We start from the raw sequence: 17,692 nt of genomic DNA on the forward strand, positions 1-17,692 counted from the left end.
GGAGTTCTTGTAGAGCAGGTTTGGGGGTGATGAAATCTCTGAGTACTTGTTCGCAAAGGATTTTATTTTACCTTCACTTATGAAGCTTAGTTTGGCTGGATAGGAGATTCTGGGTTGAAAGTTCTTTTCTTTAAGGATGTTGAATATTGGCCCCCAATCTCTTCTGGCTTGTAGAGTTTCTGCTGAGAGATCTGCTGTGAGTCTAATGGGCTTCCCTTTGTGGGTAATCTGACCTTTCTCTCTGGCTGCCCTTAGCATTTTCTCTTTCATTTCAACCCTGGTGAATCTGATGATTATGTGCCTTGGGGTCGCTCTTCTTGAGAAATATCTTTGTGGTGGTCTCTGTATTTCCTGGATTTGAATATTGGCCTGCGTTGCTAGGTTGGGGAAGTTTTCCTGGATAATATCCTGAAGAGTATTTTCCAGCTTGGATTCATTCTCTTCATCACATTCAGGTACACCTATCAAAGTAGATTAGGTCTTTTCACATAGTCCCACATTTCTTGAAGATTTTGTTCATTCCTTTTTGCGCTTTTTTCTCTGTTCTTGCCTTCTCTTTTTATTTCATTGAGTTGGTCTTCGACCTCTGATATCCTTTCTTCTGCTTGGTCAATTCGGCTGTTGAAGCTTGTGTATGCTTCACGAAGTTCTTATGTTGTGTTTTTCAGCTCCATCAATTCACTTATATTCCTCTCTATGCTGTCCATTCTCGTTAGCATTTCGTCCAATCTTTTTTCAAGGTTTCTAATTTCTTTGCGATGGGTTAGAACATGTTCTTTTAGCTCATTGTAGTTTCTTACTACCCACCTTCCGAAGTCTGATTCTGTCATTTCATCACCCTCCTTCTCCATCTGGTCTGGTTCCCTTGCTGGTGAGGAGTTGTGATCCCTTTTAGGAGGAGAGGTGTTCTGGTTTCAGGAGTTTTCATCCTTTTTGTGCTGGTTTCTTCCCATTTTTGTGGGTTTATCCACCTGTTGTCTTTGTAGTTACTGTCTTTTAGATTGGGTCTCTGAGTGAGCTTTTAGTTCGTGGATGCTGAAGTTACTTTTTTTTTTTTTTTTTTTAAGCTTTCCTTCTAACAATCTGGCCCCTCTGCTGTAGGACTGCTGAGGTCCTCTCCGGGCCCTGCTTGCCTGGGGATCACCTGCAGCAGCTGCAGAACAGTAAGGGTTGCTACCAGTTTCCTATTCTGCTATCTTTGTCCCAGAAGAATGCTCGCCAACTGTCAGTCCGTTCTCTCCTTTATGAGGTGAGTCTTTGGATCTATGGGGGTCAGGGAGCTACTTGAGGAGACAGTCTATCTTTTATTGGGGCTTAAGTCCTGAGCTGTGAGCTCCAGGCAGGTAGAACTCTTAAAGGAAAATTATGTAGGTTTTTTTTTTTTAAAAAACATTAATGAGATATAATTGATGTGCAATCACCTGCACATAATTAAAGTGTACCGATGGGTAAGCTCTTTGGCATATGTATCTATCCAGTAACCATCACCACAGTCAAGACCAAGAACATATCCACCATCTTTAAAAGTCTCCTTGTGTCTCTCTGTAATCCTTTGACCTACTCCACTACTCCTGAATCTGTGCAACCATGAAAGAACTAATCTACTTTCTATCATTGGAGATTACTTTGCTTTCTCTAGAGATTTATATTAATGGAATTACACAGGATATAGTTTCCTAAGCCTAAATTTTTTAATTCAGTTTAATTGCTTTGACATTCATTCATGTTATTTTATGTAACAGTAGTTGCTTTTCATTGCTAAGTAGTTTTCCATTATATAGATATACCACAATTTATCAGTTCACCTGAAGAACAGTAGTTTATTGCAGAGTAGTTTGGATTAAGTTTGAGGGTATAAAAAAAAAGCTGCTGTGAATACTAGCGCGTAACTATATGCTTTCGCTTCTCAGTAAATACCTAGTATAATGCTTGGATTATATGTTAGATGGATATTTTGTACTTTCTTAAAAATTAAAATATTTTACAAGGTGGTAAGAGTGCATAACAGTTCCAGTTCCTCCACTTCCTTTGATAGCGGAAGCCTTTTTAATTTTGGTCATTCTAATAGTTATGTAGTAGTATATAATTGTGGTTTTAATATTCATTTTCCTAATAACTAATGTTGAGTATCTTTACATGTGCTTTTCTCAATTGGTTCTTTTCTGGATTGTTCTTCTGTTTGTTGTATCTAATAATTTATGACTAATCTACAGCTGCAAAAATTTTGTCCTGTTTTCTTTGGAGGGCTTAATCGTTTAAGTTTCATACTTAGGTCTATGATCCCTTATGAGTTCATTATATCAGCGTATATGGATCCAGAGTAATTTCTTTTTGCATATGCACCTGAAATTGTGACATAACCATAAGGATATGGACTTGTTCTCCATTGAACGTTATTTGCATCTTTACCAAAAAATCAGTTAGGCATATTTCTTTGAGTCCATTTTTGTGTTCTCTGCTCTGTTTTACTGAGTTGTCTATCTTTATACCTATCCAATACTGTAGGTTTATAAGACTGATAAGTAGTGTTAGCCCTCTGAATTTGTTCTTTTTCAGCATTATTTTGGGTTTTCTAGTGTCTTTACATTTCCATATAAATTTTAGAATCAGTTAATTTCTACGAACAAACAAACAAAAAATGCTGTCCAAGAATGTGACTGGAACTGCACTAAATCTTTATTTTTTGAGACAGGGTCTATCCCTGTTGCACAGGTTGGAGTGCAGTGGTGCGCTCCTGGGCTCAAGCAGTCCTCCTGCCCCAGCCTCCCAAGTACCTAGGACTACAGGCCACCATGACTCACTAATTTTAAAAAAGTTTTTGGAGAGAAAGAGTCTTACTGTGTTGCTATAACTGGTCTTGAACTCCTGCCCTCAAGCAATCCTCCTGACTTGCCCTCCCCAACCCAAATCCTTAAACTTTAGGTGTGAGCCACTGTGCCCAGCCCCTCATCGAACATTTAGATTACTTTGCAGAGAAGTAACATCTTAACAGTATCATGTGTCCTAATCTCATGAACACAAGGTATCACTTCATTTATTTAGGTGTTTCTTAACTTCACATAGCAATATTTTGTAATTTTCAAGTGTCTGGGTCTTTGACATTGCCACATTTATTCTTATGTATTTCATATACATATAAATGTTTTGTAAATAGTATTGTTTTTAATTTTTGATTTATACTTGTTCATAGCCAGGACACAGAAATACTACTGATTTTAATCCATTGATGTTGTAGCCTATAACTTTGTAAAATTCACTTATTAGTTCTAGTAACATTTTTTGTAGATTTCATTGCTTCTCTATGTAGATGATCATGCTATTTATAAATAAGGAATATTTTACCATTTCCTTCTCAATTTGAATGTCTATTATTTCTTTTTTCTTATTACATGGCCTGAAACCTCCAGTACAATGGTGAATAGATATGGTAAGGCTGAATATCCTTGTTTTGTTCCTGATCACTGAGGGAAAGCATTCAGTCTTTCATCATTAAGTATGATACTACTAATAGACGTAGAATTTTTATAGAAATGCTTTATCAGGTTGAAAAAGTACCCTCACATTTCTAGTTTGCTAAGGTTTTTTTTTTTTTTTACATCAGTAATAGATGTTAGATTTCATCTAAAAAAAGTGCACCTTTGAGATGAACATATGGTTATTTTTTAGCTTATTAACACACTCAATTGTGTTAATTGGTTTCCAAATGCTAAAACTTATATTCCTGTAATATATGTTACTAAGGAAGTATTGTTTCTATAATATTGTTCCATTTGATTTGCTAAAAAGTTTGTTTAGAATTTTTGCATGTAGATTCATGAGGGATATCAATTTCTTTTCTCTTTGGTTTTCACATCGGGGTATTACTGGCATCATGCAATGAATTGATAAGTATTTCCTCTTCTATAATTTTCTGGAAGACTTTATGTGGAAAATATAGTATTTCTTCCTTAAATGTTTAGTAGAATTTATTGATGCCTCTGGACTTTGAGTTTTCTTTGTGAGAAAGCTTTTTAACTACAAATTCAATTTTCCTTTTTTTTTTTTTAATAGAAAATGCATTTTTATTCCATATCCTAGAAATAGACTTTCTAGTAACTTGTATATTTCTATTATAATAATAAATTGATACTCTGAGCCAAGAAAACAGTATCACCAAAAGTTCATTTGTACCCTTTGTTTAGGGGTGTTTCACATTTATGCATAATTTTGATTTTATAAAAGATGATTGTTACAATTAGGTATACAACCACTTAGTTATGCCTAAGTTCTGTCTCTTAAAATATGTTCTTTTAGAGAATCCATTTAACCGTCTTATTCTTTTCTTCAATTTTTTCCAAACAGTGGTAGAAGTACTATTTGATGAACAGAATAAAGAAACTTGTTTTTGACCACACTCAGATCATACTACTATCTATAGTATAGTCTTGACTACAAGGGAGCCCAATTCTAACTTGTTAAGTGAGCCTGGTTTAGAAAGTAAAAATGAGGTGGTAAATGACAGTGCTAGTTGTTATAAAAAATTAACAACTTTAAGTATTTTTGTTTTGGGTTTTTGCGGTTTAGGTGCATCCAAAATTTCTTCATAATCTGCACTCACTCCCTTTGCCTAATGACCAACTGTGACCATTCAGTCTGAATTCTGACTTTCCAGGCAATCTCTTTAAATGTTCCACAGAGCCACAAAGTTTGCAACCACCACCATCAGCATAGAGTCCTTTGGGATTATCAGGACAAGCTCCAGACAGCTGCCCCATTTCTCCACAAACAAAAACATTTTGCTAAAGGAAATTCACCAAGAGCTGGGTCTACTTTAGCCTTACACTTGGTTATTCCGTGCTCTGTGGACCCACACATGTAACCTACTCCAGTGATGGTATCTTGATTTTCAAGGGCGCAGGGCAATCTGCAATTCCATGACCAGGTTTTCTACAATAGAAACACCATTGCATTTTTCTTTGCCACTTTTTAATCTTCTTCCTTCCCATTGACTGTCTTTCTTTAAAGCAACTGCAGTTTCCTTCCTTACTACCTTACTATCTGTTGCTATAATTTGCCCCTTGTGAACTGCCTGTGAATTGTCTTAGGTATTCCATTAATCCATTCACATCTTTATTTAAGTACTCTTTTTTCTTTTTGTTCTTCTTATGTTTTGATTGGGGTGCATCATTTTTAAGGGATAGTAATGGCTTCAAGTCGTTTATGCTTTGGTAGGTTTTGGCTTGTTCCCTCAAAGGATCCCTTCTTCATGTCCTCCCACGATGTTGCAGGCAAGGGTCTTTTGTTATATGTGGTATTAACTCGTGCCCACCTGGTCGTAATTTCATCAGAGGTACCTCACTGCGCTGTCATGCAGCTTCTTACCGTGCACGAATCCCCCAGAGCCACAAATTCAATTTTCTTAACAGATATAAAGCTATTTAATCTTTTTTTCCTCTTAAGTAGCCTCATAATGGCAATTATATCAAATTGGTTGATAGTAATTTTAAGTGTTCTATGTCCTTAGTAGATTTTCTTGTTCTATTAACCATTCAGAATGTGCTAATGAAATCAAGTATAATTATGGATTTGTTGGCTTCTCTTTGAAGTTATATCTGTTTTTGCTTCATGTATTTTACCTCTTTTAAGCATATAAAAAACAGAGTTAACACTGTTTAGCAGTGTCTTGTCCTCGTTATAAAATGATCTCCCTTATTCCCAGAAATACTCCTTGTTCCACAATCTATCTTGTTCTATGTTCATATAGTTACTCCAGCTTTCTTTTGGTTACTATTAGCAGAGTACAGAAGTTTATTTCTTTAAATTTCATGTAGTTTTCTTGCAAGCAGTTTATACTTGTATCTTGCTTTTTCTTTCCCCCCAAATACAATTTGAGAGTCTCTCCTTTTTAATCAGGGTGGCTTAGACCACTGACTATTAAATAGTGTGATTATTTATATATTAAGTTGAAATCTATTATTTGATTTCTATTTGTCCCATCTGTTGCTTTCTCTTTCTCCTTTTCTGCCTCTTTCTTAATTTAAAGAACCAACATCATCTCCTTCATTCATCTATTTGGTATAAACTTGTTATTTTAGTGGTTGCTTTAGGGTCACTATTATACAGCTTTAGCTTATCACAGCCTATCTTCAACTAATACTACATCACTTCATATATACGATAAAAATCATACAACAAAACTTTCATTTTTCTCTTAATGCAGTATTAGTCATATATTTTACTTATGTACATGTTAAAACCCCTAAAGTGAATGTCATTATTTCCTTTAAACAGACAATTATGTTTAAAATGACTTACATGCTAAAAAATAATATATATTTATCCATTAGGTTACGTTTTGGTGCATGCCATTAGTTTATGCATATTTCCAACTGGTATAATTTTCCTTCTTTATGAAGGATTTCCTTTAACATATCTTATAGTGTGGACTCCTGGTAATGATGTTTTTCTTCCCCTATTATGTCTGAAAATCTCTACTTTGCTTTCAGCTTTAAAAAATTTTTTTCTCTGGGTATAGAATTCTAGGTTGACAATTTTTTAAAAAGTACTTTACAATGTTGTTCTAATGTGCTCTTGTTAACACTGTTTCCTTCAAGAACCTGCTGTCATATTTATGTTTTTTTTTTTCCATTGTATGCAACATGTATTTTTTTCCCTGGCTGCTTTTAAGATTTTTTTGTTCATCACTGATTGCAAGCAATTTACTTTTGATGTGCTTTGGTATACATGTGCCTAGGTGCATCTTTTTCGTGTGTCTGAGGTTCACTGAGACACTTCAATCCATGGGTTTATAGTTTTCGTCATCTTTAGAAAATTTCAGCCATTGTTCAAAATTTTTCTGCTCATAACTCTCCTTCAGGAACTCCAGTTATATGAATTAGATCACTTAAATTTGTCCCACAACTCAATGATTTTAGTTAAACTACTTTTTTTCTGTCTATCTCTAGAACTCATTTTTCTTCTGCAATGTCTAATCTCCCATTAATACAAAATAGTGTATTTTTCATATTAGACATAATAGTTTTCATACCCAAAAGTTCAGTCTGCTGGGTGTGGTGGCTCATGCCTAGAATCCCAGCACTTCTGGATGCTGAGGTGGATCACTTGAGCCCAGGAGTTCAGGACCAGCCTGGGCAACAAAGTTAAGACTCAATCTCTACTTAAAAAAAAAAAAAAAAAAAAAAAAAAAAAGATCCAACAATTAGCCAGGTGTCATGTGTGACATGCATCAGGAGTCCCAGTTACTTGGGAGGCTGAGGGAGGAGAATCCTTTGAGCCTAGGAGGAAGAGGCTGCACTGAGTCATGTTCACACTGCTGCACTTGAGCCTGAGTGACTGAACAAGACCCCATCTCAAAAAACAGAGTTTAATTTGTGTCTTCTTGGTATCTCTATGGTACTATTTCTTTATAAACGAATGGGATGTAGATATAATAATGGTTTAATGAACCTTGGCTGTTAATTTTATCAACTGTGTCAATTTGACTGATTATTCTCCTATATGGGGTTGCATTTTAGTGCTTCTTTGCATGCCTAGTTTGAATTATCTTCTTGGGTATTGCATATTTTTGTATTTCTATATTCCTGAGGTTTATTCTGTGACAGTTTAGTTACTTGGAAACAGCTTGACTTTTTTTTTTTTTTTTTTGGATTTCTTTTTTTTTTTTCTGATTTGTTGGATGGGTATGGAGAGGTGCTCAGCCTAGAGCTATTTATTTTCCATGACTAAGACAAAAATCTAACTGGAATATTCTACCCAATGTCCCATAAATCATGATTTTTTCTCTTGCTGATGGGAACAAACACTATTCCAAGGCATTATTTTACTAATACGAATTCTAAAATAAACTCCATCTCTAAAAGTTCCTATCACTTGCTCCTCACCAATTAAAGTTTCCTTGTTAGTTGGTCTATTTTCACGTTGCTGATAAAGACATACCCAAGACTGGGCAATTCATAAAAGAAAGAGGTTTAATTGGACTCACAGTTCCATGTAGATGGGGAGGCCTCACAAATCACGGTGGAAAGCAAGGAGGAGCAAGTCCCATCTTACATGGATGGTGGCAAGCATAAAAAGCTTGTGCAGGAAAACTCTCCCTTATGATACAGTCAAATCTTGTGAGATTTATTTGCTATCAGGAGAACAACACAAGAAAGACCAGCCCCCATAATTCAATAATCTCCTACTCGGTACCTCTCACAACACGTGAAAATTATGGGTGCTATAAGATGAAATTTGGGTGGGAACACAGAACCAAACCATATCATTTGGAATTAACTCCAGAATAACTGTACTTCTCATTACTTCCTTTCACTTCACTTAGGCCCGTCAAAAAAATCACTAGATATTCTAAAGGTATAACAGTGAGTCTTCTAGCATATTTGCCCAATTGTTGGGGAAGCAGCCATCATGCAATCTGCCACTGCTCTCTGGGATTGCTCAACTAGTAAACTGGGCCTGGAACATTCTCTATACAGAAGCTGAGCTGTTGCATGGCCTCAAATTCTCCTTTCTTATCAAGAAAAACATATAGACCCTGACCAGCCCCACCAATGTATCTGTTCCCTGTGGGAAGGGAACTAGGTCTTCACCTGCAGCATGAGAAGGGTGCATGTAGTCTATTGCCCCACACTGGCTCTAACAAGGGACTCATTGGCCATGAGAGACCAGCTGTCTTAGTGCATGTATGCTGCAGTAACAGAATACTACAGATTGAACAACTTATAAAAAAAATTTATTTCTTATAGTTCAGGAAATGGGGAAATCCAAGAGCAAGATGCCAGTTTTTGGTGAGGGCTGTTCTCTGCTTCTAAGATAGCACTTTCAATGCTGCCTCCATTGGAGAGGCGAATGCTGTGTTTTCACATGGCAGAATGTAGAAAAGCAATAAGGGAACCCACTCCTGCAAGTTCTTTTTATAATAACATTACTCTGTTCATGAGGGTGAGGCCCTCATGGCTTAAATATAATACCTCTCATGAGGGTCCATCTCTCAATAATGTTGCATTGGGGATTAAGTTTCTAACACATGAATGTGGGGGAACACAATCAGACAATAGCACTGGTATACACTATACATAGTGATCTTGCTGAGTCTCTTCTCCTTTCTGTGAGTAAAGTATTGTTCCAATCAGTGACTTGTGGGTTTAGTCTTCCCTGGTGATTCTGAACCCACAGAAGACACAGTGGGCTGAGGTCTATTGCTACCAACCTCCATGTGGTGGGAATCCTCACTTGGGATTGATAGCTGGATCTTCCTGCTTGATACCAATATTACATATTGGAGTTCCTATTAATATAATCTCTTATTTCTATACCAGCCTTTATTCTGTTTTTATGGCGGCATCATTTACTTCCTATTCTGTGGACTCCCACAGTTACATCACTTCCATGTCTCTTTCCTATTATCTTCATTGAAATGCTTTTAACTGAGACCCTACTTGCAGAAAAAAGTTCTTTTATTCTTAAATTATTCAGAAGTATGAGTTGACATTGATTTAGACTAGATTTAATGGTAAAATTTACTTCTCAGTCTGCCCATATAATCCTCACAGTTTATAATAAATATAAATCCTTCTCTGAGGTACTAGAGGTTCAACTTTAAGATTTCTAAGTCTTAGGAGGCACACCAATAGGTATTCATATAATCTTTTTATTCATTGTATTTTTAAATTTTATTTTTTTTTAGAGACAGGGTCTCACTCTGTTGCCCAGGCTGTAGTGGTACAATGGTACAATCATAGCTCACTGTAGTTTTGAACTCCTAGGCTTAACTGATCCTCCCACCTCAGCCTCCTGAGTAGCTGGGAATACAGATGTACACCACAGCTCGTTTTCAAATATTTTTAGAGATGGGGTCTTGCTACATTGCCCAAGCTGGTCTTGAACTGGCTTCAAGAGATCCACCTGCCTCAGCCTTCCAAAGTGCTGAAAGTATACAAATGAGCCACCAAGCTCAGTTCACATAATGCTCTTTCAAGGCAATACTAGTCTGCAGCTTTAAAGAAAAAATAAATATGTCATTAAAACCTCAGATGCAACTACAGGAATACAATCTTGAAGTACTGGGCAAAGCAAATGCCAAAAGAAGAAAATGTGGCAAGGAGAAAGAGGAAAGAAGAGCTGGTGCTCTCATGTAGAAGAAATAGAAATGGCCACATGAGGTGAAGGAATAGGCATACTGTATACCATATTTCTATTAATCTCCTAATGACAATAATGGTCACCAAAAGAAGACAGTAAAGAGACTAGACATAAAGTTAAAAATACATTAAACGTTCCAAGTCTGAATGGTGACTGAGACATTTCTTATGAGCAGAAAAGAGTTACCATAGCTGGCCTGAGCCTGCTACCCTTACAAAGTCCTGCTTATAGAGTTGGTCCTTGGCTGGCAATATGAAAACCGATTTCTGAACTATTTCCACCATTTCCTAACTGATACTAATATGTTACTATGCCTAACCAGTTTATACAAACAATGCAGTTCATGCTGAACATCTGCTTTTCTCCTGGGCATCTGGAAATTGATACATGGTAGACAAGAATGCCTATGTGACCAGTCAGTCCCCAATAGAAACTTGAGGTTGTGAGTCTCTAGTGAGTCTCTCTGGTAGATAACATTTCACAGGAGTTGTCACAATTCATTGCTGGAGGAACAAAGCATATACAGTGTGATTACATTTAGAGATGAGTCTCATCAGAACACATGTGCTTTCTTCCAGACATCACCTTTTCCTTTTATTCCTTTCATAGTAATAAATCTTGGCCAGGTGTGGTGGCTCATGCCTGTAATCCTAGCACTTCCGGAGGCCGAGGCAGGCCGATTAATGGAGGCAAGGAATTGGAGGCCAGCCTGGGCAACATGGTGAAACCCCATCTCTACTAAAATATAAAAATTAGCCAGGCATCGGGACACACATCTGTAATTCTAGCTACTTGAAAGGCTGAGGCATAAGAATCTCTTGAACCTGGAAGATGGAGGTTATAGCGAGCTGACACTGCACCACTGCACTCCAGCCTGGGTGACAGAGTGAGATTCTGTCTCAAATTATAAAATAAAATATGAACTTAAATAATATACAATAAAATAAACCTTGACAGCGAGTAAGACTATATGCTGAGTCTTGTAAGTCTGTCTTATCAACCACCATACCTGGGGTGTGGTGTCTTGATAACTCTGAAACACCTTGTTTCTGGGTTTCATTAATGTGGTCCCTTACTTTCAAAACAAAAAATTGACATTAGGGTGGCACACAGTTCCAGATGGGTGTTCCTTCTCTTTGAGATAGCGCGCTCAGGCAAATTATCTGAGAAACGGGGCACCAAGTAAGAGTAGCTGTGTAAGAATACTGGGAAAAATAGCAGTCACTCAATCTGTCGAGCAGGCAAGAATTCATCAAACATTTATTTCATACCAAAAGCAGAGCAAAATGCTTAAGGTTACACATGTGAGAGCTCTGAACACTGTGTAAAGGTATAAGCTGAACAGAGCAATAGACTGACAAAAATCAACAGAGCATTAACACTTAAAAAGTTAGTATCCTGACTCAGTCTTGAAGAATAATTGATGCTACCAACACAGCAAACCAACAGGATTACCTTACCATGCCAATGACAGGGCTTTAGGGATACAGAGTGAAAGAATGAAGAATAGTGGACTGAGCCTTCAAGTTGCTCCTTTTGCTCATTAGTGCTAAATGTAGCTGTAATTGGGGACATGCATAAGTTACCTTGTGTTTGTACTTATTTCTCACCTATTCTCTAAATATGCTGCTTCCTTAAGTATTATGTTTCTATCTGAACGATTAAAAATCATGACTATCATGCTTAAAAAAGCTATTAGAGTAACCAGGAAGATACCACACTGTAGAGGGTATTTATCAGAGCTTTCTTTTAATCAATACTCCATAGGAAATAAAATTACTTAGCAAAGTTGAAGTACTCATTGATACAACCTGTGATATTGAAATCATACAAGAATACAAGTCAAATAATAAGTTCTAAATCCTAAATTAATCTGTTCCACTCTGAGATTTCCTTCTGCTCAGCATTCTTAAGATTTATCACAAAGTTAGAGCTGGAAGGAATCTTAGATAACATCAGATCTACTTAGGTATTTGAGAAAAGAAACAATGTACCACTCCTGTGTTATTTAGAATAAAACATATTACATTGTTTTCTCATCCATCCAACTGTCCATCCTTTCTTTCCTCCTCCTCTCTATCATATCTCTTTAATCAGGATAAATCACTAAAAAAGAAAACATGGACGTACTTTGAGATTTTGTTGGCTACTGTTATAACCTGTAAAAAGCAGGAATGCAATTCTATTTTGTTTTGATATTAAAATTTGTTTGTTTCACAATTATTCAGCAACAAAGTTGTCTACTAATGAAAAGGTAAAAATACATATATCACCAATTCTTTCTGAAAAACACTGATCTCACCTGAGCTAACAAGCCCAGCCATGATTAGCTTACATCTCCTCAGTCAACCTATTCGTTATAGGAACTCACACATTTCTTATATCCAGGCATTAATATCTGTTCCAGAACTACACTGTCCAATTTTATAGCCACAGGTGTCTATTAAATAAAAATTCAGTTCCTCAGTCTCATTAGTCAAATATCAAGTGCTCAATAGTCACACATAGTAAGTTGCTATCATGTTGGACAATGCACAGATAGGACAGTTACATCATCACAGAAAGTTCTGTTGAGCAGTACTGCTCTGAGAGAGTTCTTCTTCCAGGGTAGTTTGATTGCAATCAACTTCTGTGTCTTTCTCTGTTTTGCTTACATCCCATGGCATGCCTTAATCCAGGGGCTTTCTATAATGGCAAACTGTAAATATCTAAGATAGACATAAACCATAGGTACAAAATTAAACAATAGCATATTTAAAGGAACTGTAGAGGAGGAAAAATAATTTTATCTCTGTCCTTCACAATTCTTAACTGGGAGTCTATGTAACAAAAGACAGACCAACAAGAGAAAAACAAAAAGCTTTAACAATGAAGGGAAGAAACGATTTAGTATTCACTGAATAATAAAAATTTAAAAATCAGTTGGCAAGAGGGTTTAAAATTTAACTTTGTTAACAGGTAGCTGAAGGAAGTTAACTTACGAGAAGACTTAACTCCACAAGTAGAAACACAGTCAAATATTACATTTTCTGAGGTTCTGTTTACCTGGCAAGGGTGCCTGGCAAATTGCTTTGTCACCAATGCTCAATAGATAGGTCAGTATTCCCATGCAAAATGAGGGAAAAAAAGGAGTTTAGAATTACATAGTTTGTACTTTGGTCTTTGGGTCAATAACTTAGCTTCGAAAGAATTTAATGGATACCAGTGACTGATATCAACATAATATGAAAGGATGACCCAATTCCCTCTCGCTCTTTTGCACTCAAGATTTTTTATCTTGTCATGGTGATACTAACTTTGCAAAATCCAGTACTACTAATCTGGCCATTTATATACCATAATCAATAGGACTGATTTCAGATCAAGACTTGCTATTCCGTGAGCAAAAATTCACTCATACTTTGTCTAAGACGATCTGTTTCATACTAGATTATACTCCTTATCACATAATACCCTATGACAGACGGCAGTTTTTGAGCCAGAGTCCATTTGAAATAAATGAACAAAAGAAAAATCCTTCTGTGATGCAGAGAAAGAGAAATGCTTATACACTGTTGATAGGAGTATAATTAAACCTGTACGGAAAACAATATGGAGATTTCTCAAAGAATTAAAAATAGAACTACAATTTAATCTAGCAATCCCACTACCGTGTATCTACCCAAAGGAAAAGAAACCATCATATCAAAAAGTACATATCAAAACCCATCATATCACATGTTCTTGTATATTTACTACAACAATATTCACAATAGCAAAGATATAGAATCAACATAGATGTTTATGTAGAAGGAAAATGTGGTATATATACACAATGGAATACTATTCATCCACAAAAAATAGTAAAATTATGTCTCTTACAGTAGCATAAATAGAACTGGAGGCTTTTATCTTCAGTGAAACAACTCAAACAAAAATACCACATGTTCTCAGAAATGAGAGCTAGATGATGTGGAATAATAGACATTGGAGTCTCAGAAGATTGGGGCTATGACAGGGTAGCAGATAATAAAAAATTACTCAATTAACATAGTGTACATTATTTGGGTGATAGATACACTAAAAGCCCAGACTTCACGCTACATAATATAGCCATGTAACAAAACTATACTCATACCCCTAAAATCTACACAAATCAAAAAAAAAGCCACCTTCTGAGATTGAGAATTGAAAACCAATGTCAAATAATCAGATACATGAGCAAACAACCTTGATTCCAAACAAGTGACCGTAAACCTAAATTTTTCAGTATATTTGACCACTGAGCCCAATCATATCTAATTTAAATTGCACAAACTTTAATGTTATCAATATTACATTATCAGTTTACTTTTCAGGTTTCATTTTGAATCTATATTCTGCTAGTAGACAGTATGTTTTCAGGTCAATAACCATGTATTAATATCTAGATTACAGTGAAAAATAGATTTTTGAAGATATTAGAGATATGTGTGTGTATATATGTATATGTATGTGTATATATGTGTGTATATGCAATTATATATAAAACTGTGTCCCTGATACCAACTATCAATCAGAAACCACTAACTGTAAGACAATATTAAATACACATCTATAATGTTGATTTGGTTTTTAACTACTCTGAGACTTGTAATATTTCACTGAGTAATTATTTATTATTCAATTTATCCTATATGAGGATCCAGAATGGGAATTCACAACTTTCAATGGAGTGTAGAGAACAATGCTTTCTCTCATATTGGTAGCATATGGGCTATAAAAACTTGTCATTATCTGAATAAATAAATGGCTATAAAATATGCAATAATGAATGAAATATTAAAAAGCAAAATATTTTTAAAATCCAATAAAACTAATCCATTCTGCAGATTAGTCAACTACCATGACAGCATCTTCAACACAGAATTGATATATTCAAATAACAGACAAAACTTTAGATAACTGAAAATAAAGACATAAATTTCCATAAAACAGGTAATTTTAACTATTGCCTTGTTGGTATCTTTTTCCTGTTTCAGGTTCAATGTGTGTTCCTCTGTATTGTTTAAGTGTGTGCACCAACGGTCCTCGGGCATACTCCCAGCATTTAGTATTTTGTACTCTAGAAGGAAGGAACAGAAGTTCACTTCCTGGGACAGGAAAGGGACAGGAGAGACAGGTTGGCTGCCAGAGAATCCACTGGATATAGGGGACACACTATCCATGAAAGACTAATGCCACCATTAAACTGATCTTGCTGCTTTTTTTATGGGAGTAAACTGTTCTCCATCTAGTGCTTGATTGCTTAGTGTTTTCCTTGGCTACTCTGACACCAAGAAAAAGTAGGCACAAGTTTTGGAACTTCCATTCCCAGTGGCTGGCATTGTGATAATCTTTGATCTTTTTGTGGTTAGAGCCCTCCCCTGACATGGTAACCATGAACATGATATTCTGCTCATCCTCTGAGTTAAAAGGCAATACTTCTGGCTATTAATTATAGAAGATTAAATTATATCATGTGATCCATTGTTGAAATTCAGGTATAAAAGAAGACAAAACAAAAACTGGTGCTGAGAAAAATGATTGTCTAGGTTTCACAAAAAGTATCCTGAATGTTGAGCTAATGTTGAACTTAGTTTCTGTGCATGGTATGAAGGGTCCAAATCTATTTTTCTCGTATGTGTTCAACTGCCACATCATCATTTGTCGAAAAGATTATTCTTTCTCCCCGTTTAACTGCCTTAGCACTTTTGTCAATCATCAATTGACCATAATTGTTAGAGTTTATGATTTGAATTTATAATTTTGTTTCACTGATCTATATATCCATCCTTATGGCAGTACTACATCGTCATGAATACTGCATGTATTTTCTTTTGAAACTTTTAGGTTCAGGGTACGTGTGCAGTTTTGTTATATAGGTAACTTTGTGTCACGGGTTTGATGTACAGATCATTTCATCATCCAGGTGACAAGCATGGTACTCAGTAGTTATTTTTTTCTTCTCTCCTTCCTCCCACCCTTTACCCTTTGATAGGCTTCAGTGTCTTTTGTTCCTCTCTTTGGGTCCATGTATTCTTGTACTTAGCTCCTACTTACAAGTGAGAACATCTTGTTTTTTTGTTCCTGCATTAGTTTGCTAAGGATAATGGCCTCTGGTTCTATCCATGCTTCTGCAAAGAACATGATCTTATTCTTTTTTAATGGCTGCAGAGCATTCCATGGTGTATATGTACCACATTTTTTTTTTTTTTTTTGAGACGGAATTCTGCTCTTTTTGCCCAGGCTGGAATGCAATGGCACAATCTCAGCTCACTGCAACCTCTGCTTCCTGGGTTCAAGTGATTCTCTTGCCACAGCCTCCCATGTGGCTGGGATTACAGGCATGTACCACTCCACCTGGCTAATTTTGTATTTTTAGTAGATACAAGGTTTCTCCATGTTCATCAGGGTCTTGAACTCCTGGCCTCAGATGATCCACCTGCCTCAGCCTCCCAAAGTGCTGGCATTACAGGCGTGAGCCACTGTGCCTGGTCCATATTACATTTCTTTATCCAGTCTTCCATTAGTGGGCACTCAGGTTGACTCCATGTCTTTGCTATTGTCAAAAGTGCTGCAATGAACATGTGTGAAGGTGTCTTTATGATAGAACAATTTATATTCCATTGTGTATATACCCAGTAAAGGGATTGCTGGGTTGCATGGCGGTTCTGTTTTTAGCTCTTTAAGGAACCACCACACTGCTTTCCACAATGATTGAACTAATTTATGTTCCTACCAACAGTGTATAAGTGTTTGCTTTTCTCCCCAAATCTCGCCAGTATGTTATTTTTTAACTTTTTAGTAACAGCCATTCTGACTGGTGTGAGAAGGTATCTCACTGTGGTTTTGATTTGCATTTCTCTAATGATCAGTAATATTGAGCTTGCTTTTTTATGCTTGTTTTAACAAGGCTGTTTTTTTCTTTTAAGATTTTTAAGTTCCTTATAGATGCTGGATATTAGACCTCTGTCAGATGAATAGTTTGCAAAATTTTTCTCCCATTCTGTAGTTTGTTCACTCTGTTGATAAATTCTTTTGCAGTGCAGAAGCTCTTTAGTTCACTTAGATCCCATCTGTCAATGTTTGCTTTTGTTGCAATTGCTTTTGGTGTCATTGTCACAAAATATTTGCCAGTTCCTATGTCCAGAATGGTACTGCCTAGGTTATCTCCCAGGTTTTTTATAGCGTGGGGTTTTACATTTAAGTTTTTAACCAATTTTGAGTTAACTTTTGTATATTAGGTAAGAAATGGGTCCAGTTTCAATCTTCTGCATATGGCTAGCCAGTTAAACCAGCACCATTTATTGAACAGGGAGTCCTTTCCTCATTGCCTTTTTTTTTTTTTTTTTTTTTTTTCCCAGCTTTCTTGAAGATCAGATGGTTGTATGTGTAGCCTTCTTATGGATTCTCTATTCTGTTCCACTGGCCTATCTGTCTGGTTTTGTAGAGTACTATGCTGTTTTGGTTACTGGAGCTCTGTAGTATAGTTTGAAGTTGGGTAATGTGATGCCACCAACTTTGTTCTTTTTCCTTAGGATTGCCTTGGCTA

The 17,692-nt window shown here is 36.2% G+C and overlaps 1 protein-coding gene and 1 pseudogene across 1 annotated transcript in view; both read right to left on the reverse strand.

The window, feature by feature from the left end:
* KIAA1328 (KIAA1328 ortholog) overlaps positions 1-17,692 on the reverse strand; it is a 369,240-nt gene that overhangs the window by 221,207 nt on the left and 130,341 nt on the right. The window lies entirely within an intron of this gene.
* Positions 980-5,334, reverse strand: LOC141580992 (zinc finger CCHC domain-containing protein 9 pseudogene; annotated as a pseudogene).

Source organism: Saimiri boliviensis, chromosome 13 (assembly GCF_048565385.1).
Source record: "Saimiri boliviensis isolate mSaiBol1 chromosome 13, mSaiBol1.pri, whole genome shotgun sequence".
Classification (NCBI taxonomy): domain Eukaryota; kingdom Metazoa; phylum Chordata; class Mammalia; order Primates; family Cebidae; genus Saimiri; species Saimiri boliviensis.